The sequence below is a fragment of the Onychomys torridus genome, chromosome 1 (genome assembly GCF_903995425.1).
Source record: "Onychomys torridus chromosome 1, mOncTor1.1, whole genome shotgun sequence".
Taxonomy (NCBI): domain Eukaryota; kingdom Metazoa; phylum Chordata; class Mammalia; order Rodentia; family Cricetidae; genus Onychomys; species Onychomys torridus.
In genome coordinates, this window is record NC_050443.1 from 42,401,222 (window position 1) to 42,427,086 (window position 25,865).

Sequence of the window (25,865 nt, forward strand, 5' to 3'; positions counted from 1 at the left end):
ACAAACAGAGAAATATCAACGAAGAAAATTTTAAAAAGAAAAAACTCAAAGAGGGAGGAGAAGGAAAAATACATGAGGGAAAAGAGAAGGAGGGGCAGCTACAGAGTCTGAAGGAGGAGGAAGAGTAGGAAAAGAAAGATGGCATTAGGATAGACATTGACTTGAGAGGAAGTTGTACTGTTACCAGGGTGTGGAGGGAGGTGAACGGTCAGGGAGACAACCATGTTTAGATTCAGCTCTGGGTGTGCCCTGCCAGACAGTGTGCAGATCAGGGTTCACCACAACCCACAATCAAAACAGTAGACAAATATGTCCTGCCTTGTCCAGATGCCATTCGCAGTGTGACCCAAATGAAACAGAGAAGATAGATGAGGTTCTTTCCTCTTCAGTTACATGTTCCTATGCCTTGGCTTGCTGCCTAGATCTCAAAAGTAGGTCATCTTTGATAAAGCTATGTGGCTCACAGAGAAGGAGAGTCCTGTGTGTGCTCCAGGGGCCCAAAACATAGCTGTAGGAGTCCTCCATCCAGACCAGAAAACACTACCCTAATATGGTCATAAGGACTGCCCTAAAACCCCAGAAAAGAAACTCATCATTGTTGGTGGAAGTGTGAGTAGTGCAGTCACTGTGGAGAACAAAACTAAAGCTTGCACCACCATGTGATCACAGTTAGTCTGTGGGGTAAGACGTGTGGACTCCGCCAAGACCATGACATTCCTTCTTTCGTTTGCTGTTTTGGGCCTACGTGCCTACGCCACATGTACTGTCTCCTTATATTATTTACTTTTCTGTTGCTGTGATAATACTCCATGACCCAGGCAACCTAGAGAAGGAAAGATTTTTTTTGGGCTTACAGAGAAGTTCAGTCACATGTCCAGTTGTTTTCTCCCTTTTTGTTTTCACCTTCTCAGTTGCCAAATGTGGACCTGAAAATGAGAGACTGAGTAGACTCCAAGCACTGTCTTGTAAAGTGGAAGATCAGTGTATTTTTATATCAAACTTAGGAGGCAAAGCCAGACTTCCAAGGTGGGTTTTACTTTTAATTTGGACAACTGTTTGACATAATATATGCACTGGTTTCTAGAAAGAACTTACCGGTTTTTCCAGCTGTGTGCCTCTAACACTAGCCAGCTGACACTGTGATGGCTGGACAACTTATATGACTTTGCAGTGACCAAGACTTGGTGAAATACAGATCCCCACAGGGACAGGAACAATGGATTTACAGATACTAAATAAGCTGCTGCCAGCAGGAACCTGTAATAGCTAGAAGCAAAGAGACATCAACCTGCTTGGGCATGCATGCAATAAATTTGTTATGGTCCAATTTCATTATGAGGTACACTTGGAGTTCATCAGTTACAGATAAGCAAGAAACATTAGGCCCTTAGATCCCCTAGCTAACATCTAGTGCCTATTTGCTCCAGAATTCTGAGAGTTGGAAAGATTCAGGAATTCTGCTAAATAACTGAGTCCACAATAAGAAAAGGGAGTGGTCTCAAGGCCCAAATTATTCATTAGATAAAGCTTTGTGCCCTAAGCCAAGTGGATGGGAGAATATGGCAATATACAAGTCCCAGCCTATGGGAAAAGAGGACAGAAATTTCTCATGATGGGAGATTTCTAAATGAGCATCTCATGCTAAACAAGCACACCAGACATTTTGCCTTCTCTCTATGGCAATGTCACTTTCTACAGAATGCTATATTAAAACTGCTTCATTTTAATAGTCTCTTGAGTTGGTTATTATAGAGTAAGATTCTTATTTCCTATAGTTGTAAGGTTGGAGACTTGGACTATGTTGGGCCATGAAGCTTGTTATGTCTGTCCACTATCTCCTAGCTTGTTTTTCTTTGAGAAATAATATTCTTTCCCTTCTCCAGACTCCTTTGCTCCATGATTTTTGTCTGTTCTTGTTTCTGCCACAGAAAGTTCTGGGAACTCTTATTTTTCTTTTTACTTCAGTTACAATGACATAAACAGGCGAAGGAAATACATTTATTTCCAGGTTCCTATATTATTGTTTTCCTGTTCTGTATACTCTAGATTATTGATACTACTACTACCAATATGACCACTAGTATTAAAAAAGACTGCTGATAGTCAGTCTATGTATAGAAAACCCCTCTGTCTAAAATCATCTTACAATAGTAATTTTGGCATCATAGTTTTAACAGATCTTCCTTGGCTGAATTCCATTGGGCCTTGTAGACATCAATCTAATGGTGTTTTACTATGTATTTCTGGTTTTCCTCTCTGCTATTTTCACTCATCCAAAACCAAAAGCAAGCCTATGATAGACAATGGTAGATCATTCCCTCAACTTTTTGAAACAGAACAACTATTGTTGACTGTCTTGTGTTTTCCATAATTTTTTTGTTGGGGGGGCTTATAAAGCCCCATCATTTACTAGTATGTACACAAATAACATTATCCAAAGTCCTTAGTTTGGATTCAGTCTTCTTTTATTAAAGCACAGAACTATCCTCTAAGCTAAACAATTGCTGTCTTCATAAGACCTCTTGTGCCTTTTTATAGGCTTATGAATTATTGCTGTTCCTTCATAGAAGGAGATGGGCAAGGCCATTGAGCCCTCTTCTGAGTATTCATTCACTCTTCCCAGCCAGTTGTATGCAGTTCTACCCTAATGAAATGTGGCCTTGGGGTCCTGGGGAGGACTTAGAGTATATGGGCTGGAGAAGACTAGGAAGAGGGGATGCCATCTCTGTGGCCACAAGGAGGCCATATTAGGCAGTAGATTTTCTAGTGTGATTACTTTTAGGTCACTTACACTCTTGTCGGTAATACCTCACCCATGCTCTATAAGTAAGGTCCATATTGTCATTGGTTCTGTCGGTGAACATTGGTGAAATCAAACTGGTTCATCATTGGAAACTAATGGGGAGAGAAAAGACATTACATAATAAGTCCTCACCATCCCCAAGAAGAAAAGTCTCACAACAGATGCTAAATTTAGTTGTGAATGTTCCTATGTCTTAAAAAAGGTCTTAAGACCGGCCACACTAGTGGAAGCCCTGAACTGTGGACTGGTGGCTGTGGAGCCCCCATGGGACTGGACTAGGCCCTCTGGATATGGAAGATGGTTGTTTGGCTCAAACTGTTTGGAGGGCACCCAGGCAGTAAGATCGGGATCTGCCCCTGCTCTATGAGCAGGCTTCTGGAATCCAGTGTCCGTGGTGTTGCACTTTGCACAGCCTTGGTACAGTGGGAAGGGGCTTGGACCTGCCTAGGCTCAGTGTGTTGGGCTCTGCTGACTCCCCATGGGAGACCTTGATTTGGGGGATGTGGGGATGTGGGGTGGCTTGGGAAGGAGAGTTGGGAGAGAGAAAGGAGGGGGGGGTCTGTGGATAGCACATGGAGTGAGTAGAAAATTTTTTAATAAAGAAAAAAGGGGAAAAAAAGAGAATGGCAACAGAAAATATTAACTGTGACTAAAGTCTTCAGTTATTGTATATGTTAGCAAAAATCTTAAATAAAACAAGCATGCCTAATGTCAACATTTAAAAAAAAAACAAAGGTCTTAAGAAAGAAAACCAACAAATAAAATAAAATGTTAGATGCAAGAATGGAAATATTTTTAGTAAAAAGTATTTATGATAAAGTACGAAACAGTTGGAAGTTTTTCTAGAATGGATCAGAAAGCTGCAAAGTTGAAGCCAGTTATGATGATCTGGACAAACAATATAAGGTCCCTAAAAGATGATACTTCATGAATGATATTAAAATTTCTAGAGTCAAAGGGTTTGGGGATTTAGCTCAGTGGTAGACACTTGCCTAGCAAGCTCAAGGCCCTGGTTTCAGTCCTCAGCTCCAGAAAAAAAAAAAAAAGGAAAAAAAATTTCTAGAGTCCAAGTTCAATATGTTGTGGCCAAACATCTGCCTAAATCAACAGTTAAAGTTGTGCTTCTCATCTGTAATTATAAGAGCTGGGTTAACAAAAAGAAAAATGTATGTTTAAAGGAAGCTTATTTAAAAGTTTTGGGGTTTGGGTTTTGTCTAATTTTTTCAAAATACTATAGAATTGTTAGAAATACTAGACTGGTAAGTGACCTTTTGGGATTTTTCTTCCTTTTTTTCTTTTCTTTTCTTTTCTTTTCTTTTCTTTTTCCAAACAGGGTTTCTCTGTGTAGCTTTGGAACCCATCCTAGAACTCACTCTGTAGCCCAGGCTCTCCTCAAACTCACAGAGATCTACCTGCCTCTACCTCCTGAGAGCTGGGATTAAAGCCATGCACCACCACTGCCTGGACTGGGATTTCAATAGTCATGCGTGGAGGCCTATACCAATATAGTCAGAAAGATTAAAAAGAGACAATATTTTGCCTCATGCCTCCCAAGCTCTGCTAGAATCCAGGTCCTAGGAGAAACTGAAGTGAGAGAATTGCTATAATAGTGTATTTACTAATATATTTGCTTAGGAGACATTAAGTCACACAAGTAGAATTTCTTTAGCTAACAGAGCACTGTCTCCAAAACACTCCAAAGATAAGTAGTCTGCTGACCAGGTCTGTTAGGGATGAGAGAAATTCAGGGTGCTAGAATGGAAATGTTTATTCACCAGGATTGACTGGTCGTTGGAGTCCATTCCCGTAACAAAGAAGACAGGCCCAACTAACAACCAGCCATAGTTCCTGATTCCCATACTTGAGACATACTGTGGTGATATTGTGTTTCCCTAAAATATTGTATACCCTATTAAACTTATCTGGGGTCAGAGAACAGAACAGCCACTAGATATAGAGGCCAGAAAATGGTGGCACACACGCCTTTAATCCTCTGGATCTCTGTGAGTTCAAAGCCACACTGGAAACTGCTAGACATAGTAACAAGACCCTTTAATCCCAGGAAGTGATGGCAGAAAGCAGAAAGGTATATAAGATGTGAAGACCAGGAACTAGAGATGATTAAGCTTTTAGGCTTTTGAGAAGCAGTTCAGCTGAGAACCATTTGGATGAGGACTCAGAGGTTTCCAGTCTGAGGAAACAGGATCAGCTGAGGAACTGGCGAGGTGAGATAGCTGTGGCTTGTTTTGCTTCTCTGATCTTCCAGCATTCACCCCAATACCTGGCTTCAGGTTTGTTTTTATTAATAAGACTTTTTAAGATTCATGCTACAACGTACCTTTACAGAGCACCTCAAAGGAAGCAGTTTAGGGTCACAACCATCATTAGGTCTAGGCCTGCCATTAAGTCCCCTTCCTCTTATCTGGAAAAAAAAAATTATTCTGTCAGGTGGACAAGATGAACCTGGGAAACAGCTATTCAAATAATAACAACAGTGCTATAATTTAAAAAATTCTGACAATATGTAATGTCTCTGCTGCATAAATCCCCTATCTACCTAAGCAGCCAGACTTGCAATCTTTGTTTAAATTGTTCGAAGTGTAACATGGGTCAGTACCCAAAAGAGACAATGACATTATTTGTAAAGTGCACAAGGTTAAGTAAGGTATAGACAAGCTAATGAAACCTTCTGTTTGGGGTCAACTCTTATTCAGGCATTAGCTTCAAGTAGCCAGGTGCTTTATTCAGTAAAGATATTTTCCTTCATCTTTGTGTGTAGTGATTTCTCACTGAAGGCATACATTTCCACATCAAGGGAACTGTGGGGGAATTTCTGGAAATGCCCAGTAACTATGGGGATTCACCTGTTCTCTTATTTAGAGACCCACCCCATAAACTCTAAGTAGCATCCAGTCTACATCAAGGAGGGTTAATAGAAAGGAAAAACTTGCCCAGTGCTTCCTAGTTAATCACAAGCAGGCAAGGCCTTTGGCTCCTTCTCACAAAGGTGCATCAATTGGTCAAAGGAAGGCTCAAAGAACCAGACATTCTTCTCAAGCCCAAGTGACCTCTACGAAGGCAGGCTCACTTTAGTTCATTTACTGGAGAACCTGGGGCTCATTAAGGCTAAAACTTCATAAATACCTCCCACCTTCTAAAACTTGTATGCAAAGAAATGAAAATCTTTTAATCTCCCCTACCTGGCAAAATTTCTATGCAAATCTTTTAATCTCTCTCTTTTACTGAAACTATTGTTGACACAAAGGTCTGCCTACTGAATTCCCAGAACTTGATGTCATTGAGAAGTCATTCCTTTCCCCCTGACTCCATTTATGTTAATTGCTTTTAAAAAAACAGCCGGTCATGAAAGACTGTGAGGTCAGACATCAGCCAATGAGGAAAAGACACAGTAATTGCCTGTGTTTATGTTATTAGAGATGAAAGTCTCTAGTATGCTGGCTGAGTTTAAAAAAGAAAAAGAATGTAGAATAAAATGGAATTGTGAGAAATGTGGGTTTTTTGTTTGTTTGTTTGTTTGTTTGTTTTGTTTTGTTTTTCTATCAAAGCCCACCAAGGGCTGGATAGAAAAACTAAAGGAAATCCCTTTCCCAGTGTGCTCACTAGCTCAGTTTGTGTTATCGTTCATTGTTTGTGCAAAAAAAGAAATCGCCTTGCAGAATTAATTTTATTTTGTCATGTGTTTCTTTGTGGGAAACAATGAGTGTTTTCAACACCCAGAACCCATATAAATGCCAGTGTGATGGCTCCTCTGTAATTCCAGCCCCCAACATGGAGACAGAACAAGGTAAAATAAGCTAGCTAAGGAGATTAGTCAGATCAGCTAGCTCTGGATTTGATTGAGAGCACCTGCATCAATGACAAAGTTGGAAGAATGCAGGAACATTACTGATAACTTGGGCCCCCACATGCACACACATGAGGTCACACCCATGTGAACATGCATATATGTATGTACTACGCATGTATATATGTATGTACTACACACTACACACGCATGCATAGAACAAGGGCTGGCAGAAGAGCTATGGTTTAGCTTAGTGAAAAGCTCTGGGCTTGATCTCTGGCATTTAAAAAAACCAGAAAGCTAGAGAGAGAAGGGAGGGAGGGAGGGAAGATGTGGGAGAGGAAATCTCCTTGGCCCTGATTCCACCTCAGGCATTGGTAGGATGGGATGGAAGGTCTACAGTTTATACAATTGGTTGTGAAAAGTGAAAAGGAAAACCAGAACCCTCAAATCTGATCCATGTTAGTTTTGTTTTCTTTGATTGTGTTTTGTTTGCTTTAAAAATGGTCAACTGTCTCTTCACCACAGACTTACCTTCTGTTGTAATCAGCATTACCACTTACACACTTACACGGGACTCATAGGAAGCCTATTCTGCCTGTCTCCCATTGGCAGCAAAGTCTGCCCTGGGATTCTGAGGATGCAGAGTCTGAATTATTTATGTGCTCAGCAGAGCTGATGTGAGAACCATTGCCTCTCTGTGCTCATGGAAAGATTCATTCTTTGAATTAGTTGCTGCTGCTGGGTCAGAGCTACTCCTGAGACCAAACTCTTGATTAAGTGAAGAGAGGCAGAGAGGGTGTTGTGCTAATGACAGCATAAAGAAATTTTATCCTTCGGACTTTAATCTCTGAGATTAGACCAAAATGCTCAAACAATTGGCACATATTAGTGCTATGACTTTCCTAGAGTCTTTTAATGCTTCTTGTTTCCTATTTTTATCCCATTTTACTGTTAAATATATAATTTTCTTGGCCTACTTTTACACAAATCACATAAGACCAATATATGTTTATTAACTTCCTTTTCTGCCTGGAGAATAGCTGTGCTGACACTTCTGGTGATTTACAGACACAAACACAAATGGTTCTCTGCTTCCTGGCCACCAGGACACCCTGCTCTCCTTTCTAATGCAAATCTCCAGTGAAGCAAATTAAACACTGGGTTTAAATAAAGAATCCAATCAACCGTTTAGTTTTTCATTCAATGAAAGGTGCTAAACATTTTGGGGAGAGAGGCTTCTGGCTACAGTGAGTTTGAATGCACTACTCCTGTACCTTGGAAGTGGTAACTCAAATTTAAAGTTCACTGGAAAGTGCTCACTCAGGATGAGTTTTTCATAGCCTGCCTAGCTCATCACTACTGAAGAATGACTTTTCTTGTACAGAGCCTTGCTCACCTGTTGGAAGCAGCCTGGGTGCAATGTTCCTCTGAACAGAACAGACCTGGATGCCCCCTTGCTGGGACCATGCTTTCCTTCATTCTGTTCTGATTGCCATGCATCTAACATACCTGGCATGTGACAGTTGTTTTGTGATCATCAATGAAAGATTGAATATCTTCTTTTCAATTCTTTATTCACTAAAACAAGTACGTCATGGAATAAAAAGCAATAATGTATGGAGGCTCCCAACTGCAGATCCCAAGCTAGCCTTTCCAAATTCAAATACCTACACAGTCACTTGATACATGTGGGAGGTAAAGCATGCCACTTACCTGGCCTTTGCCTTGATTTTTTTCATGTATGAACTGTGGATAATGCCATGCATCTGCTGGTTTTGAAGGCTCTTCCTGTAACTAAGCTATCACTGGAAAAACTACTTGCAACCACTTGAAAAACGCCTACTAGAAGACTGGGAACTGCCAGTGTCGTGCTAGAATTTGCTGAATCTTTGTCTTAAAAATCCAGTTCTTATAATGATGTTTGAAGCCACCCCTAACATGTTCTTATCAAAAACAAAGCAAAATAGAAATTCAAGTGGTATATCTTCAGGAAAAAAACACTAAAGGGGAGATTTTGGAGGGAGGGGATCATCTCATATTTCAGATTAATTCACATCATGAAAGCAAGGTGACTGTTTTTGTCATCTCTCTATCACTGTGATAAAGCAAGTGAGGTGACCAACTTATTAAAAAGACAGGTTTATTTTGGCTAAGGAGTTCAGAGGTTTTAGTCCATCATTAACTGGTTTCATTATATTCAGTGCTATTATGACCAAAGGAAAACACAGCTGCACACTTCACAGTGGCTGGGAAGCAGAGAGAAAGGAAGGGCTGGGGTCCCAATATCTATTAAAGGACCTGACCTCAGTGACCTAAGTTCTACACAGTAGATCCAACCACTTATAGGATCTGCAACCTTCTTTAATTCATAGGCTTTCAGGGACATTTCAGTTTTCAATATATCATTATAATCATCATTTTATTGGCATTAATATCAATATTGGATACACTTTATAGGTTTTCTGTTTCGTGGTAATAGGTTTCTCCACTGACACAGTAAGCCAGATCTAGATGAATTGAAAAAGTAAAAGAACAGGTTTATTTGAGTAAAGTAACTCCCAGGTGACTCCTCTGGCCCCAGAGATCAAGGCTGTAGAAGTCAAAAGCCCAAAGAAGTCACAAGTCTGAGCTAAAGCAGGGAGCTTATATAGCCTGCAGGTGAGGGGCAATGAAGTGTCTGCCATAAACTGGGTTTGTGCCCAAGTATGATCAAAAACTGAGCACTTTATGTGGGGTCTTGGGCTGCTGGCCACTTCAGGGGAGGAGCTGTCATAGTTACCAAGAATGCAGAAATGGGCTTTTTGGTGCCATTTCTTTCTTAGAGATTCTCTGAGAGGACAGGGTTTGGACAGAGAGGAATGAGGCTTTCTGGATCAAGCAGAAGTGAGCTGGAGGTTTGGTTCCAGCCAAACAACATTCAGATTATATTTTACTTTAATAACTTATAAATTTAATACTTTAGCTCTTTGTTATTATTATTGATATTTGCTCCCTTTTCAAAAACTCCCTTTTAAAAATTTCCCATATAAAGAATTATTTATTGATATAGTTAATATATATATACCTGTGTGTGCCTGAGTGTATGTGTTCAGGTACATGCAGAGGCTGGACTGGAACATCAGATACCTTAGAAGTGGAGTTACAGGTGAGCTATCCCATGTAGATGATAAGAACTATGCCTGGATCTTCTGGAAGAGCAGCAAGTACTATTAGCTGCTGAGCCATCTAGCACCCAAGCTCACATTTTGAAATGTAAATTCTCCCTAAATTTATCTATCTCATTTCACAAAAGCCCCAGGTAAATGTTTTTAAAGAATATTAATAATGATGTAATTTTAAAATTCAAGGTGAAAATTCAAAGGAACAAGAATAGTTCAAAGACCTTTAAAGATCAACAAAAAAGGATTTCCTCTTCTATATATGCTGACTTAGAATTGAGTCAGCAGTTCAGAAAGCATTATGTTGTTCATAGAATAGACACGTAGATTAATGATGAGTCAAATAGACAGATTATTTGTCAGGAGAAACAGTGTTCCTGGACTTTCACATCACAACAATCACTACAGAAGATGCTTGCAATCTTGAAAGGTGAGGAGACTTCTCACCACCAGCAAGTGGGTGACCAATTATGTAATGGAATCCAATCAGTTCTATTCTGACACCATTTCTGAAGTTAGTGTCCAATTGTACAGACTGAGCTTATCTCACGTTTTAGATGGCAGTCACAACTCCCAAATTGTTTAATTTATGCTTCTGGCTAATAAGTCTAAACCAAGGTTTCCTTTACAATCTCATTAGGTTTATTTCATAGCTTTGCAAAGCTCCAATAAAATTCAGGAGAACATATCTCTGTAAAGAATTTACAAAGGATACAGATGGAGAGATATGCAAGGAGAAGTCTGGGAGAATGGGTTCAGAGCTTCTGTACCCACTGAAGGAACCACCACTAGAAGCCCTATGTGTCCAGCTATCCAGAAATCTTCCTAATTAGGCTCAGAGGCTTTAACATTCTTCACAGCAGAGATATAATTGGTAAGAATGGATATTGAAATCCAGCAAGGCCTGTGTGTTACATCCTAAGCATCCTTTTCTCATGGATAAAACATAGGATACTCCTGGAATTAGAAGAGTCTCAGGACTTATTATTGGACAAAATAGGTCACAGAATGTCTGTGGCAAACTAAAGGTGGAAGAAGATGAGTCTCTGTAGCATTTGGGAAGGGAAATTCTAATTTATGTGGTTTAAGTCAGGAGTTATGAGTCAAAACCCAAAATATACTTCATGATACCACACCTAGAAACAGACTAGTTCATATTTTAAGACATAGTTTTTAAGGTTGTACAGAAAACAGTGGAGAAAAAGGATAATATTTTATCCAAATGGTATTGGGTGAATTGTACAACTTTTTAAAGAAAGCATTAGAGCTGAGCTGCTTATAAAAAGTTGTGTATGTAGATTGCAGATAGGAACCGAAAAAGCAGAATACATGAAGGCTGCAATAAAGAAAACTGGTTTCTTGACCTTCAAAGGAAAGAAATGTATATGATTGTGATGATAAAAAAAAAGGCTAATCATAAAAGGAAAACTTAGTTCTTCAAGCCAATTTAAAGGAAGAACACCTGTCCTGCAAAAGGTATCCTTCAGAAAGTGGGAGGGCTAGAGATGTAGCTCAGTGGAAGGGTGCTTGTCTTGTATGCATAAAGCCACAGCTTCCATCCTCAGTGTCCACAGAGAAAGAGAGGGGGGAGGAAGGGAAGGAGGAAGGGAAAAAAAGAGAGAGAGAATTAGAATGAAGGAGTGGGGAATGGTGGGAAAGAAAAGGAATAGGAGTGAAAAAATATATCAACAATTCTCACAGTCAACACAAGACTCATCCATAATATCAAAAGTAATCCAAACAAATCTAGAAGAAAAACATTATATTATTCAACTGAAAAATAGGCATGTATTCCAAACAAGAATTTTCTAATAGGATTATTACTCAAAAGGGACAATAAATACATGAAAAACTCACAACCTTGTTGGCAACTAGGGAAATTCAAACTGGAGTACAAGGGAGAAAGACGGCAGCATGGTGGTAAGGGTATGGGTTATTCTTGTTAGCAGGCTACAAATTCCCATCACCGAAATAAATTCCCATCACTGAAAATTGTCTGACATTATTACTGGAGCTGGAAATAAGAGTCATAATGGCAAGGGTAAACATATTTTGGAGACTGAATGGTGACTCTAACCTCATCGCACAACAGCATAGGCCAGGACTATTTCTAGCAAACTGGAGCCCATAATCACATCAATTGTGATAGATCTTCTTCCTCAGAAATACTTCTCATTAATAATATCAAGACAGCAACCAGCCAGGTACACAATAGCATCATATGCAAAAACCCCACACGCATGGGGCAACTTAAGTGTTTATCCATTCAAAGTGTAAAATTAATTGCAGTGAATTTGGAAGACAACGTATTATATGGTTAAGAATAAATGAACTAGAGTTACAAGCATAATATAGTGTCTTACATGGTGTTGCTGTATGCAAGGGTGATATGGCCAGATATGAAAAAATATATAAAGTATAATTTTAGCCAATATAAAGCATAATGCAATGTCAGGATAATGTCACTGTAGTGGGAAGAGTGATGCAATCCCTGAAGGTAGCATGCCCTGCAGAATGTTGGTGGTTTTTACGAAGTATGAAAATATTAGGAACTGGAGTATCCCTAGAGCCCCTGGATAGCCAGCAGCACTATTGAAGGACATGGAGACTCTCAGAGGTGGAGCCTAGTGGGAGAAAGTTAGGCTGCTAGGTGAATGTTCTTAAAGAAGATGCTGGCACTCTAATCACTTCCTAGCTTTTCTCTTAGCTTTTTGGCTACCACAAGGCGAGCTATGCCACTTCTTCTATGATGGACTGTCATAGACCCAAAAGAAACAGGACTGAAACTTCTAAGTTTATGAAACCAGATAAGCCTTTAAGTTATTTCAGGTATTTTGTCACAGTAGAAGAAGCTAGCTAATATACCTCCCTCATTAGCTACACAAAATAATTACATTGGAAGAACAACTAGAACATTATCTTTTCCTTCTTCTCTCTATGGCAGACAAGGTTAATGATGTGATTGACAAATAAACATGTTAAAGTCCTGTGTTGAATGTGAAAAACTGGGAATGCTTGTTTTGGTTAAGGATCATAAAGGGCATGGGATCAGCACTCAGGCCTTGCTTTACTGAAGATATCTTTACTGTACTCAGAGCATGTGTAAATGTCTCGACTATACTGTAATTTATGTCTCAACTATATTGTATTTTATGTATGTTATATCTCAACTATACTATACTTCAAGTTCAGAAAATCCTACTTTGTAAAACTGACCTGATTTGTCATTCCCTTGCAGAAAATAACTGTGGTGGTTAATTGTAATTGTCAACTTCACTCAATATAGAATAACTTAGGAAGAGAGACTCAGTAGGGGGTTGTCTAGATCACACTGATTTAGGTTCATGGGGGGGGATTATCTTGATTTAGTTAATTGTGGTGGGAAGACCTGTTCACTGTGAGTGGCATAGTTCTCTGGGTTTTGATCCAGAAGTGTCTAAAAAATGAGTATGCTGAACGAGAGTACACATCCATTAATTCTCTCTTCTTGCTCTTGATTGTGGATGTGATGTGACTAGTTGTTCCAAGTCCCTGCCACCTTGAATCCCCCCACAGTAGTGAATTATAATCAGGAATTGTGAGCCAAAAAAACTATTCTTCCCAAATGAAACTTTTATAAACTAGAAGAAGTCATAAAAAACAAACAAGTAGAAATTTGAAATAAACTCAAAATAAAAATAATTAAGATTGGAAACATTAGCTATGTTATCAAAGGATTCTATGGTCCAGTGTTCTGTTTCTGAAAATTCAGTAAGGAAATGATTCTACAGAAGACCAAGGAGGAAGGGGTGGGTCTTTCTACCTACAGCCAAGTGTGCCTACATTCTCCTGAGCATCTGTACATGCATCCACAAGGGGCAGCGCCTCTCCCATTGCTTCTGCTGTGAATTAATTACAAGTGGGTGGGATTAATGACCTCAAAACACTTATCTCATTTACTGTTAAAGTAAAAACTCAGGAGCAAGATACATGCACACTAATTTTTTTAAAGTGGAGAATGCTTAAGTGAACACAATGTAGGTATTAGGTCCAAAGTGGCCCCCCAAAACTTCAGTACTGTTGATAGTATTGTAAATAATAGTCTGGGCTCAGCTAAAGTTGGACTCTGACTAGGTAAACAGAAGGATTGCTAACAGATAAATAAAAGCTTATACTCAGCATTTCTTACAAACCTTGTAAAGCAAATTTTGGTTTATCAGGAAAAGCCCTTACTTCCATTACTAGCCCCTCTAGCCAACTACCTCCACAGTGAGGCATCTAGTTCTTTATTAACTCAGACATGTCCATAGCAGTTCTAACTCCCCAGGCTATCCTGGCTCACATGCCCACCTCCCACTACTCCAGCTCCCAGGCTGTTCCAGCTCCCAGGATCCTTCCCACCACAATCTGTCTCTTTAAAATTGGCAGGTTCTTCCACTTTTTTTGCTATTCTATTTGCTCATGCCCCCCCCCCCACCCCAAGATAGCCTTGGCAGTTTGAATAAACATCTCTTTCTAATCAAAGAGTTGTCCAGTTTGGTGGTTTCACTATGCCCAGACTACAGTAGGGAAGAAGAGCCTGGAACTCCAAATCCCATGGTTTCAATTGAGTAAAGCACATACTCCTTTTTCCTCAAAAGTTAGAAAAGAGCATAATTGAATCATATTCCAGTTCAGGGGTTAAAGATAATGGTATTTCTTTACTATTATTCCCATCTTTAATTCTGTTTACACTGGCTTCACAATTAAACAGATAACATTGATTTATAAAGAGTTTTTTGACTAATCAATTAATTAATCTGCCAGCCTGATCAGTTTCCCCTCCCTCCTCCCTCCCTCCATTCCTCCCTTCCTCCCTCCTCTCCTTCCAGTCTCTCCCCACAACCTCCTCCTTTTTCATCCATGTCCTCCCCATCCTTTCTCCTTAGAAAAGTGCAGGCCTCCCTTGTACATTAGCCAGCCACCAGATATCAAATTGCAGCATGACTAGGCACCTCCTCTCCTGTTAAGGATGGTTGAGACAGGAGGAAAGGATTCCAAGAGCAGGCAACAGAGTCAAAGACAGCCCCTACTCCCTCTGCCAGAAGTCCCACAAGAAGACCAAGCCATACAACTTCAACACATGTGCAGAAGGAGTAGGTCAGTCCCATGCAAGTTCTCTGTTCTGCAGTTCAGTCTCCATGACCCCCCATGAGGCCAGGTCAGTTGACTCTGTGAGTTATCCCATGATATCCTAGGCCCCTCTGGCCTACATAATCCTTCCTCTCCTCTTCCACTGGATTTCCTGAGGTCTGACTAATGTTTGGCTGTGGGTCTCTGCATCTGTTTCCATCAGTTGCTGGGTGATCCTCTCTAATGACAGTTGGGCTGGGCAATGATCTATGAGTATAGCAAAATATCATTAGGAATTGTTTCATTGACTTTACAGAGAGATCTTACCATATGATACTTCAATAATAAGCATCACATTTTCAAAACAATTTAATTGCAAATTTTAATTAAAAACATATTTGTGGAGAGAACATGTCACCTGCAATGAAAGGTGTCTGCCTCCCTGTGGACTCTTATAAAGAAAACATCCCACCCTACTGGATGAGATGTTGTTCATCACACTCATTGGCTATTTAATTTCAAAGCTTTGGTGCCTTGCTCAGGACCTAGAGTAAGACATCTGCTTATGTTGACTTAGCCTGTTCTATTTTTGGTGTTCAAAGGAGAATTGGGGACTATATAGTCTGGGACCTATATATAAAAGAATGTGCTTTTCTTCCCAGCAATAGATCTGTTCAGTTTTCTTTAATGTTGTCTTAATGGGACTTTTAAAAAGGGTCTTTCCTGTGTATTCCATGTGCTCAAATAGTATGTACAAGGGACAGAAACATGACTATAAACTCAAGTCAGAAGATGAAGCCTTAGCTCTGCCAGCTGACTCCATACATTGACACTATTGTCTGCAGGGAAACAAAGGCAAGAAAAGTGAGACACTTCCTGACCACTCCCTTTCTGAAGGCCTCACCTTGATTTTTGTTGATGTTGTTCATGCTGACAGCATGATTACCTTAAGGAATTAAGAGTATAAAGCAGAGAATGGGAAACTAATTGGCCAATATATGAGCAAAATGCCTACGGCCAATGCCATAAAGAAAGAAAAGAAATCAAAAGCAAAAAAGTCTGAGGATTTCAGGCTCTTTTTAATAAGAGAGACTCAGAAAAAAAAGAACAGTGATAGCTTCAAGGACAATATTTTAAATCAAGAGTCCAATGAGATTAGAACACCACATTTTAAGTGGTTTTGTGGAAACATGCTTGGTAGATATGGGCTGGAATAGTCCTGGGATGCACACTAGTTCCCAGAAAGAAGGGCTGTATTTTGACGATGCTAAATGCATGGTAAGAGTTTGGTAGTCAATAAGCCAAATATGGTAATGCTGGAAGGCAGAAATGGACAGATAATCGGGGCCCAGGAGTTTGGGGCTAGCCTGGAAAACATAGGGAAACCCAGTTATTAAAAATATGCTTTTAAAGAAATGATTGCCAGCAGTCCCCATCAGCCAGCAAACAGGTGAGAGACCTGCCTGCCAGCTCGACCACCATCACTGCCACCCATTGGATTCTGTTCTCCTGAGACTCATTCCCCTGCCCAACCCCACCACCCCATCATATTCCCTGTGGCCAGTTCTTCCCTGTATCTCCAGCAGACTCCATAGGCACAGGCACAGCCCACACCAGTCTGAAGAACAGATCACCATGGGATAAAGTTGGAGTTCAACAACAACACAAACTACAGAAAGCCTACAAATCCATGGAAACTAAACAATTCTCAACTGAATTACCACTGGGTCAAGGAAGAATAAAAAAAGAAATAAAGACTTCCTAGAATCCAATGAAAATGAAAGCACATTATACCCAAACTTATGGCAAACAATGGAAGCGGTGCTAAGAAGAAAGTAAATAGCACTAAGTGCCTACATAAAGAATTGGAGAAATCTCTCACTAGTAACTTAACAGCACACCTGAAAGGTCTAAAACAAAAAGAAGCAAACTAACTCAAGAAGAGGAGTAGACTGCAGGAAATAATCAAACTGAGGGCTGAACTAAAAACAAAAAATAGAATCAAAGAGAACAATACAAAGAATCAATGAAACTAAGAGTTGGTTCTTTGAGAAAATCAGTAAGATAGACGAATTCTTATCTAAACTAACCAAAAGGCAGAGACGGAATATCCAAATTAACAAAATCAGAAATGAAAAGGGGTACATAACAACAGATACCAAGGAAATCCAGAGACTCATTAGATCATACTTCAAAACCTGTACTCCACAAATTGGAAAATATGAAGGAAATAGGCAGATTTCTTTATGGGCACTGTATACCAAAATTAAATCAAGACCAGATAATCAATTGAAATAGATCTAATAACCCTAGGGAAATAGAAGCAGTTATTAAAAGAAGTAGTTATTAAAAGTAATATTAAAAGTTATTAAAAATATTATTAAAAGTTTTTAAAAACCAAAAAGTGTCCAGGCCAACATGGTTTGAGCACAGAATTCTACCTGGATTTCAAAAAAGAGCTAATACTGATACTCCACAAATCGCTCCACACAATAGAAGGAACATTGTCAAATTCTTTTTATGAGGCCACAGTTACCCTGACACCCAAACCACACAAAGACTGAACAGTGAAAAAGAATTACAGGCCAATTTCCCTCATAAACATAGATGTGAAAATACTCAATAAACTACAGGCAAACTAAATCCAAGAACACATTAAAAATCATCCACTGGGCTGGAGAGATGGCTCAGAGGTTAAGAGCACTGACTGCTCTTCCAGAAGTCCTGAGTTCAATTCCCAGCAACCACATGGTGGATCACAACCATCTGTGATGAGATCTGGCCTTCAGACATACATGCAGGCAGAACACTGTATACATAATAAATAAATAAACCTTAAAAAAAATCATCCACAATTATCAAGTAGGCGTCATCCCAGAGATGCAGGGATAGTTCAACATATAAAAATATGTCAATGTAATCCACCATATAAACAAACTAAAAGAAAAAATGTGCACATGATCATCTCATTAAATGCTGGAAAATCCTTTAACAAAATCCAACACCTCTTCATGATAAAGATCTTGGATAGATCAGAGATACAAGGAACATACCTAAACACAGTAAAAGCAATATATAGCAAGATGACATCTAACATCAAATTAAATAGAGAGAAACTCAAAGCAATTCCACTAAAATCAGGAACAAGATAAGATTGTCTACTCTCTTTATACCTACTCAGTTCTATCTAGAATAATAAGACAACAAAGGGACATCAAAGGAATACAGACTAGAAAGGAAGAAGTCAAAGTAATGCTATTTGCAGATGATATGATGGTATCCACCATATAAAAAAACTAAAAGAAAAATGTGCACATGATCATCTCATTAAATGTAACACCAAACATCTCATTAAAGTGACACCAAAAATTCCACTAGGGAACTCCTACAGCTGATAAACACGTTTAGTGATGTCACTGGATACAAGATTAACAACAATAACAACAACAACAGCAACAACATCAGTGGCCCCCCTATATACAAACAATAAATGAGCTGAGAAAGAAATCAGGGAAACAACACACTTCACAACAGCCACAAATAATATAAAAATATCTTGGGGTAACTGTAACCAAGCAAGTGAAAGGTCTGTATAACAAGAACTTTAAATCTTTGAAGAAAGAAATTGGAGAAGATATCAGAAGATAGAAAGATCTCCCATGCTCATGGATAGGAAGGATTAACATAGTAAAAATGGCCATTTTACCAAAAGCAATCTACAGATTCAACACATTCTCTATCAAAATTTCAACACAAGCCTTTATAGACCTTGAAAGAAGAATATTAAACTTCATATGGAAAAAAACCCTAGGATAGCTGAAATAATCCTGTATAATAAAGGAACTTCCTGAGGTACCACCATCCCAGATTTCAAGCTCTACTACAGAGCTGTAGTAATAAAAAGCACATGCTATTGACATGAAAGCAGACACATTGATCAATGGAATAGAATTGAGGACCCTGACATAAATCTACACACCTATGAACATCTAATTCTGACAAAGAAGCCAAACATTTTTTATGAAGAAATTTTTTATTCATTTTACATACCAATCACAGATTCAACTCTCTTCCCTCCTCCCGCCCCCTCAGCCTTGACCAACCTCCAATCCACCCCCCATTCCCTCTTCTGACAAGATAAAGCCTCCTATAGGGAGCTAGCAGAGCCTGGCATATTCAGTTGAGGCAGGTCCAAGCCCCTGCCCCTGCATCAAGGCTGTGCAAGGTGTCCCACCATAGGTAATGGGCTCCAAAGAGCCAACTCATGTACCAGAGATATATCCTGATCCTACTGCTAGGGGGCCCCCTGAGCAGATGAAGGTACACAACTCTCTCGCTATGTAGAGGGCCTAGTCCCATGGAGAGAGTACCATGGAGGCTCCACAGTTGTTGGTCTAAAGTTCCTAAGTTCCCACTAGCTTGGTTTAGTTGTCTCTGCACATTTCCCCAACATAATCTTGATGCCCCTTGCTCATAGAATCCCTCCTCCCTCTTTTCAACTTGACTCCTACGGGAAGTTCCCAGGAATCCACAAGGATGACCCCAGCTTACTAGCAATAGTGGAGAGGGTGCCTGAGCTAGTATACCCCAGTAATCAGATTGGTGAACACCCTAACTGTCATCATAGAGCCTTCATCCAGTAACTGATGGAAGCAGATGAATAGGTCCACAGCCTAGTACCAGGCTGAGCTCTGGGAGTCCAGTTGAAGAAAGAAGCCAAACATATACAATGAAAAAGAATGAACATCTTTAAGAAATAGTGGTGGCATAACTGCAGGTTGGCCTTGCAGAAGAATGCAAATAGATCCATATCTATCACTCTGCACACAACTCAAGTCCAAGTGAATCAAAAACCTCAACATAAAATCAGTTACTCTGAACCTGACAGGGGAGAAAGTGGGAAGTAGGCTTGAACACATTGGCATAGGAGACTACTTCCTGAATATAACACCAGTAGCACAGACACTGGATTGACAGTTAATAAACAGGACCTCATGAAACTGAAAAAGCTTCTGTAAGGCAAAGGACACTGTCAATATGGCAAAACAGCAGCCTACAGAATGGGAAAGGTACACAATGGGAAAAGATCTTCACCAATCCCACATCTGATAGAGGGCTGATCACCAAAATATATAAAGAACTCAATAAACTAGGCATCAAAAAAGCCAAATAATCCAATTAAAAATGGGGTACAGTTCTAAAGAGATAATTCTCAACAGAAGAATCTCAAATGGCCAAAAGACACTTAAATAATTGTTCAGCAACCTTAGTCATCAGTGAAATGCTAATCAAAAGAGTTCTGTGATTCCACCTTATACCTGTCAGAACAGAAAAGATGAAAAACACTAATGACAACTTATTCTGGTGACAATTCCCACTGGGAGTTGGGAGTTTGGGAATGCAAACTTGTACAGTCACTTTGGAAATCAATATGGCCGTTACTCAGAAAATTGGGAGTCAATCTACCTCAAGACCTAGCTATACCAATCTTGGGCATATACTCAAAGGATGCTTAATCATACCATGAGGACACTTGCTCAACTATGTTCATACCAGCATTCTTTGTTATAGCCAGAACCTGGAAACAACCTGGATGTTTCTCAATGGAACAATGGATAAAGAAAATGCGGTACATTTACACAATGGATTATTAATCAGTTGTTAAAAAACAATGACATCAGTAAATATGAAGAGAAATGAATGGAGCTAGAAAAAAAAATATCACCCTGAGTGAGGTAACCCAGATCCAGAAAGACAAACCTGTTTTGTATTCACACATAAATTGATACTAGCGGTAAAGTAACTTGCTACATCCTAGACTCAGAGAAGCTAGGTAGCAGGGAGGACTCAAGGGGGAACATGTGCATCTCCCTGGGAATGGGAAACAGAAGAGATCTCCTTGGTAAACTGGGGGCAGGTGGTGACGGAACATGAGGGTAGTGTTGGGGGCAGGATTGAGGGGAAGAATAATGAAAGAGATATCTTGATGGGGGCACATTTCAGGGTCAAGTAGAAACCTGGTGCCAGGGAAAATCCCAGGAATTCACAAGAATAACCCCAACTAAGACTCCTAGCAATAAAGGCTAGGTAGTCTGAACTGGCCATCTCCTGTAATCAGATTGGTGACTAACCTAATTGTCATCAGAGAGCCTTCATCCAGTAACTGATAGAAACAGATACAGAGATACATAGCCAAGCATTGTTCTGAGCTACAGGAATCCTGTTGAAGAGAGAGAGGATTGTACTAGCCACAGGGTGTGGGGGGGGGGGGGGGGGCTGTTCAAGGTCATCATGAGGGAAACAACAGAGACAACTACTCTGGGCTCATAGGAGCTCACAGCCACTGAACCAGCAGCTAAGAGGCCCACCAACCTAGGCCCTCTACATATGTGTGACAGTTGTATAGCTTAATCTACTTGTGGGACTCCTAGCAATGGTAGCTCGACCTGTCTTTGATGCTTTGGCAGGCTTTTGGGAACCTGTTCCTCATACCTGGTTGCCTCACCAAGCCTTAATATGAGGGAAGGAGCTTATTCCTACCTCAACTTAATAGGCCATGCTTTGTTGACACCCATGGGAGGCCCACCCCTTTCTGACCAGAAACAGAGGAGGAGTGGATTGGGGTGGGGGGTAGAGAGAAGGGGAGGGCAGGGAATGTGAAGAGAGGAGGGAGGTAAAACTGCAGTTGGGATGTAAAATAAATAGTAAATTTAATTAATAATAAATAATAATAATAATAATAATAATAATAATAATAATAAATAATTATGATGTCACAGGCTCATTATCCCAGAATTTGGAGTTTAGTGCAGAATTGTAAATTCAAGGCTAGACTAGCTACACAGTGACACTGTCTTAGAATCATTTGGTAAGGTGTATTATCTCCGTTAGCCTCCTTTCTGTCACTGTGAGAAATAACTTAGGTGATCAACTTGTAAACAGAAAGACTTGCTTCTGCTCAGTTTCATCAGTTTGGGTCATTGTGTTTGAGCCTCTAGCAAGATAGCACACCACAATTGGCCCCTCTGACCTCGCTAAATATTCTGTCTTAGGATTATAAATGAATGAGAGGGAAGAAGGAGGGACTGGGGTCCCACAATTCCCTGCCAGTCCTTGCTCCCAGTGATCAGAAGACCTCCCACTGGCCCAAATTTTAGAGGTACTATTATCTCCCAATAGTACTCAGCTGGAATTTTAACCTTTAATTGTGGACTTGGGGAGTGGTTTACAATTATAGAATTATGGAAGATAATTATATTCACTATATATCAATGTGCTTAACACAGAAAAAGAAGAGAAATTTGAAGAAAGGTATTTAAGGCTCAGGACAAAAAAAAAAGCTTATGAGCAACACAAAGAAAACAGCTTGAGCTCTGTCATCTGGTGACAGTGTTGAGCTCTGTCATCTGGTGACAGTGTGGACAAAGCCAATAGTGCAATTAATGAGAGTGAAAGGCAGAGCTGACATCTGGAGATAAGCCTTACCTAAGTGCCAGGAACACCAAATACCACGCCCCCACTCCCCCAGGCTTCTCCCTTAGCTATCCCTGCATTCTGAGAAGCTACTGAGTTTGTGTAGACTGTATCTTTAAATCTGACCCAAGGCTCTCCCTGGATCGCCAGCTCATGCTACTAAAGGACTGTGGGTTTCTTTTCTTCTTACTCCAAGCCACTAGGAATATTTTGATACCTAAGAAAGAGCATCTAGTGGGGAGGAGCATAGTCTGCTTCTTCTTTGACTCTTTTCAAAAAAGGGAAACAAATTGGACAGGGTGAAATGGGCCCAAGCAGAAAGCAGAAGGTTTACCCGTCAGGCCAGTCCTCTCCCTCTGACAGAATAGTTTTCAAATGGCTTCCTAAAATAAGAGTAGCTTTGTCACATCCGGGATGTGACAATAATGTGTTTCAAGGGCCAATTTAAAAATCGATATCCACATGAAAATGTGAACAGAAAAGAGTCTGCTTTTTCCTTCAAGCACCACAGACCTTGTTACTATTTGCTTCCTCTCTGCGTATAATTGGGAGGGCACACATTCATTTTTGAAAGTTCAGGGATGAAGAAAATCACTGAGAAGCACCCAAAACACCAATTATCAGGGAACAGACTATGAATAGATATTGTTGCTTCCTGTCTCTAAAAAATGTAAATATGTGACTCATCCTTGGGTCACACCTGCTTGATGATTTCATCCATCTGAGCTGACTGTAGGCCTAGCAACATTCTAGACTCTGAAGTTGCCTAGCAACAGAAGTCCAAAGTACTAGCTAGGAAATAAGGGCAAGAGGTCAAAGAAAGGATGGGTTGTGCTAGGTCATCTAGGGCACTTCCGTTTCCTCTTTTTGCCTGTGAGGCTCCTAGACTGCACTATAAGGCTGCCTCTGTAAGACCTGCTAAGAGTTCCTGAAGGAGAGTCCCCAAGCTAGCCATGCAGCTGCCATTCCCTCCACTGATGGCTGTTCTCCCATTCACATGCACAGTCCATGCATTTTCTTTACTTCCTTTCCCTCACATTTCCTGATTTACATACTGTTGAAAAGTTTTCTTTCTTCCTATGTGGCTCCACTTTGTTGGAAACTGTACATTCTTCTACTGTTCTCGGAAAGGCTGTTCTTACATGTTTAACATTGTTGAGAGTTAATAGGTCTGTCCAGTCTCACGCTGTAGCTCACAGGACTTTCAGAATTATATGTATGTATTTTCTTCTACATTTACTGTTCCTTAGTGTTTTACTTCTAACCCCTTATAACCTACCTAGATCTTCCATTAATGCCATTATTTATAAATTAATGCTGTGAATAAAAATTCCCGAAAAGAAGCTCTACCTCATTATGAAGAAAAGTCTCCTGGAAGGAGTCTGTGTCTACAGAGACTGAGGACTGATTGAATCTCAGTGCTGTGGAGAGGGAATATTGCAGGTTCAGAGGCTAATGATCTTATCTTGGGTTAGTTTCAGCATTCTGGCACGGACATTCCCAGGCCCACTCTGTGTTGGAACTAACATCTTGTGATAATAAGTGAATAAACCCTTTAGAATCTATTAAGTTAGCAAACACTAGCTTCCTTTCACCAAAACAGAGGCTAAGGTTGTCTTCAGCTAGCATCATCAACCTACAGAACTACCTGCTGCTCTGATATACCAATGTATTTTAAATGTGCCTTGTTTATGACTTTCTTTGTTCCGTAAAACTATAAAAACCTTATGAAACTGCTTCCACCTTGGAACATAGAATTTGGAGTAAACTAAATAAATCTGTGTTCCTGGGCTCTGGCCATTCAAAATGGCTCCAGAAAAACAAAAACAAAAACAAAAACAAAAAACAAAAACAAACAAAAAACAAAACAACTCTCTCTTATTCCCTTTAAGAAAAGAGCTGTGGTCTTTACATTGATAATACTAACTTGCATTTGCCAGGATGTTAATGGAGGTCTTTCTTCATTATTGTTTTCTGTGGCTCACTCTTTACATTCTTGTTAATTTCTCTTTTACTGAGATTCAAGCTTTCATTGTTTTTGTAGTCGAGTGAGAACCTGTGTATAGTACAGACACTTTCAGAATTCCTGTGTGCCTGAAAATAGTGGTGTGCTCAGCAACTTGCTTCATTTTCTCCATTAACTCCAGTTCTGATCTGCTTGCAGCGGCAGCCCTTAGAAGATCACCAGCTGCCCACCTTCCTACTTTATCCATTACTCTCATTGGCTTTTACAGTTTCCTCTTTGTTTTTTTTAAGTTCTAAAACTTCATTTCATTACATTTAGGGGTGCATTTATTTTTAATCTATTCTGCTCAGGACTAAGCAAATTTCATCAGAATACTTTGAGTTCTTTTTTCTATCTCTTTGGAACTATGTGGTTGAAGGTATTTCCTGCTCTTGCACAGAACCCTAGTGCAAGATTCCAGCACCCACATCTACACAGCTCACAACTGCCTGTACCTGTCACTCCAGGGGATCTGACACGATCTTCCAGAGTCCATGGATATCTGCACTCATACGTGCACATTTGTTTCACTTCTGCCCACATACACAGCATTGAAAACTAAAATAAATCTTTACAAGGTCTCTCTGTAAGTGGTTTCCATTTTTTGCTCACATGAACTCTTTTAGATCTTAAACTTGGGTGTTGGGATGTAAGATTCTCCCATTTGTGTTGTCTGTTCACTCTCCTCCATAGGACATACTGCCTACTACAGTCCATAACTATGTTTAGAGTGAGTTCATCATCAATACATCCCAGGTAGCACAGACAATGCCTACAAGACTTCTTGCATCTGCTCTGCAGTCTCACACTCTACACCATCTTCACCACCACACCCACTCCTATCACCTCCACCACCTTTACAACCTCTACTATGTCTACCACCATCAATGCCTCCAACACCACCATATCATCAGTATCTCTGACACCAATACCACTGCACCATCAGTCCATGAAAGCGTTTTACCTTGTATAGTATGAATAAAAACTCTAAGATTCAGTAAGTTGTGTGACACACAAACTTCATAAACCTGTGGGTGAGGAATGTCATTCACTATGGTGGTAAGAATAGATGGAAATCTGACAATGAATGGATGATCCACAGCCCTGAGCAATGATGTCACCAAAAATAGCAAAAAGGGAAAGGGGAGAAAGAGTAAGTGTTCCCTGGGGGCCTAGGGGTCAGTGATTCTCCTACAATAGTTTTAACAGAGCATCATGTCATCAGTAACACGTGATAGATTCTTGACCAAGGGAAAGAAAAACTGGATAGACACACTTTTCTGTAATGTAGCATTAAGTTGTAAAGTAAAGAAAATAGACTTTGTCAAATATACCTGTAACCTAGACAAAGGCTCAAAAGTACTAATACAGAGTAAGCAGGGATTCTGGCAACAGGAATTCTTTCTTGCTTTTTAGATTGCAAAGCTAGGCAGCTGAAGGAGGGTGGTGAAAACATTGTTGTGAGGATGTTGAAATGGTTCTTTGCACCCAGGGTACAAGAAGGAGTTTCTACTTTGCCACCTCTGC

At 40.0% G+C, this 25,865-nt stretch overlaps 1 long non-coding RNA gene across 2 annotated transcripts; it reads right to left on the reverse strand.

Moving 5' to 3' along the window:
- Positions 1 to 701: 701 nt before the first annotated feature.
- Positions 702 to 5,222, reverse strand: LOC118574459. 2 transcript variants are annotated; one of them, XR_004943734.1, is made up of 4 exons: positions 5,142 to 5,222; positions 2,792 to 2,895; positions 1,096 to 1,266; positions 702 to 926 (listed from the first exon to the last, which is right to left on the reverse strand). It is a non-coding gene; the product is annotated as an uncharacterized LOC118574459 (long non-coding RNA). The 2 variants fall into 2 exon arrangements; XR_004943735.1 differs by lacking the exon at positions 702 to 926 and having other exon boundaries at positions 1,019 to 1,266.
- Positions 5,223 to 25,865: the final 20,643 nt, after the last annotated feature.